This window comes from Tupaia chinensis, unplaced genomic scaffold (genome assembly GCF_000334495.1).
Source record: "Tupaia chinensis unplaced genomic scaffold, TupChi_1.0 Scaffold000465_1, whole genome shotgun sequence".
NCBI lineage: Eukaryota > Metazoa > Chordata > Mammalia > Scandentia > Tupaiidae > Tupaia > Tupaia belangeri.
Window position 1 is genome coordinate 2062336 of NW_006159974.1, and position 2905 is coordinate 2065240.

The following is a 2905-nucleotide window of genomic DNA, read 5'->3' on the forward strand; positions in this document are numbered from 1 at the left end:
CTGAACGCATTCCAAAAGTCTCTGCGGGTAGGAGTTGTGAGCTCCCGCACAGGGCAGAGAAGTACTTGGTAAAGAGACTTGGCGGCATTTCCCCTTTTCCTGCGCCACAGGCAGAGCTCAGAACTTGGGAGGGGGTCTTTCTGCGGGAGACTGCTTCTGCCCGCCCTCCGCTCCCGCCTTTCCAGCCCCCTCCTTCCCTCTCCCCTTCCTTCCTCTTCCTCTCCCGCTCTCTCCCCTCCCCCACACTCGCTCCAGTTCAGCCCTTCCTCCACCACCCCCCCACCCCGCCCCTTCTTACCTAGCAGAGCTGACCCTGGCCTCCAGGACTGCGAGGGGTACCCCAAGGCCCGGGCGCTCCTGTGACTGGTAGCTTGAAAGAGAAACAAAACTGAAACTAAGTGTACTTGTGTAACTTCCGTCCGGGACTGCAACGGACTTGCACGGGCTCAGGCCCCGCCCACTTCCCCACCCGAGCGGGGACCTCTCCCTCCGAGGCCCCCACCCCTGCAGGACACGGCCCCCTCCCGCAGGCTCAGGGCTGAAGTCCGCGGGGCCAGGTCTCGCTGCCAGTTCGCTACGGCCCCTGGGCTGGCTCTCGCTGCCAGTTAAGTGCGTGTGTCACAAACAGGGAACGCCCGAGTGTCTGTGTGTAGGCTCAGAGGGTTCAATTGCAGGAAGAGATTAGAGAACGGCCGTGATTGAGAGACAAGATAACTAGAACCGAGTCCTGAGGCCAGGGCTGCCGTGTGAGAAAGACCAGCCCTCTGGGAGGCCTTCCATTCATTTCACAAACCTTTGCTGGGCTACAGGAGAGGCCTTGGGGGCCGATAAGGGTCCTCTGAGAGATAAGCAAAGGCTTCCTGGAAGAGGCATCAGTTGAGATAAGTTTGAAGAGGCCGCTAAAGTCAGGGGTTCGCTGGGGAGAAGGTGGGTGTGTTCTGGGAACAAACGATGTGTGGGTGCAGAGGAATGAAATGCCATGACTCTTCTGGAGACTTTAGGCAGTTTAGGATGATCTGTGTGAAGGGGACATGTGAGGGATAGCAGGTAAGGCGACAGAAGGAGGTGGCAGCCAGATCGTTTAGGGCCTTATGTTCTACATGGAGTCTGCGTTTTATCGAAAACATACAAGAGCTATTGAAAGCTATTTCAATATTCTAACATTTTATGAAAATCTGAAGCACACACAAAAAAGGAAAAAAGTCAATGAACTCTCATATATCTCTCACTGAAATTCTACAATTTTCATTTTACCATAGCTCATTCATCAGGTTTTGACCCAGGCATGCATCGGCTTATCCACATTGTGGGATTTGAGTAGGAAACCAGTGAGCTCACTCTGGCAGCAGCTGAGAAAGCGGAGGTGAGCCTGATGCCAAAGCCCAGGTGGAAAGTGAGGGGCTGCCTCGTTGGCAGAGAGGTAGCTGGAAACCCCTAGAGTGGGTCACAGAAGCCGTGGTCCAAGAATGCTGCAGGTGCTGAGGGAGGAGGCAGTCAGCCCTGCAGGATGCTACAGACCAGATGGCCAACCAGGTGGGACAGAAAAGCGCACAGGTGCAGGTGTGTCCAGGAGTCTGTGCAAACACCCACCTGCACGGCCTCAGGCTTCTCTGCGCTCCTTTGGGCCCATTCAAGAAAGGTTTTTTGGGCTGGCTCCCTGGCGCAGCAGAAATGCCCAGCTCAAGAGAAGCTGGATCCCACGTGGCAACCACAGTTCAGATCCCCAGCCTGGTCAGCCTGAAACACTCCAGGCACAAGCCTGGGTGTCCAAGGTCCAGCAGGCTGGAGGACTGAGGAAGCTGACTGAGGCGTGACCAATCTCGATGGAGGGTGTGTCTCTCTCTCGCTCTGTCTCACACGCACGTGCACATGCCCATGCTCCTATCATGAATTTGAGAGGGGGGGGTAGATGAAAGTGGGATGGAGAATGTACAAGGAGCCTTCAAAAAGTCTGTGGAAATGCTCATTAAAGTATTTTTTTTTTTTTTTGGAGAGATTATCGCTATAGGGTGCATGTGCTCACCAGACAGACAGAGAGAGACATAGAGACAGAAAGCGAGAAATCACCCCCCAGGAGAGATGGTCACGCCGCAATCCTTTCTCCTCCATTCTCCTCTCGGGATCTTGGGCATGTACACACACATGCCCAGCATGAGTTTTAAGCCACCGGGTCCAGGACGCGAACCACAGTCGACTACATGGGAGTTCAGTGACATAGCCATTACGCCAACTGCTGGTTCCCTGTTTTTATTTTTTAGAGATAGAAAAAGATTTGTTGAATAGCTATTGTGGCCAGAGAGTATGCTATGCACTATAAGAAACCCAAAAAGATAAGCAAGATAGGTTACCTGCCCACAGGGAGTGGATAAGCAAATAGGGAGAAAAACGTGGGCATGCTGCAATGTGAGACAGTAAGACCGATGCCATGTTACTTTTTTTTTTTTTTTTTTTGAGAGAGAGAGAGTTTTGCTATAGGGCATGTGTGCCCGCCAGAAAGACAGAGAGCGAGAAATCACCCCTTGGGGGGGAATGGTCGTGCCACAATCTCTCCTCCATTCTCCTCTCAGGATTTTGGACACACATACATGTGCCTGGTGTGTTTTAAGCTGCTGGGTCTGGGACTTGAACCATCATCGACTATGAGGGATTCCAACAACGTAACCATTACGCTATCTACTGGTCCCTGTCTTGTTTCTTTTATTGGATATTTATTATGTGCTTGGATAGGCTGTTGGAAACTTGATTTAATATTCACAATAACCCAGTGAGATAGATATATTGTTACCTCCATTGTACAGATGGGGAAACTGCATTATGAAGAAATACGGAAGTTACCCAAAGTCACATACAGTGCTATTGGAACATAAAAGAGAGTTCAATTTCTCCTACCAATGGTGGTGGAAAT

General features: G+C 51.6%; 1 protein-coding gene across 1 annotated transcript in view; it reads right to left on the reverse strand.

The window, feature by feature from the left end:
- Positions 1–428, reverse strand: part of TRIM56 (tripartite motif containing 56) — a 4229-nt gene extending 3801 nt beyond the window's left edge. Inside the window, exon 1 of the mRNA XM_006155679.3 lies at positions 299–428. The gene's annotated coding sequence lies outside the window, so the exon portion shown is untranslated. The remainder of the gene's footprint in view (positions 1–298) is intronic.
- Positions 429–2905: the final 2477 nt, after the last annotated feature.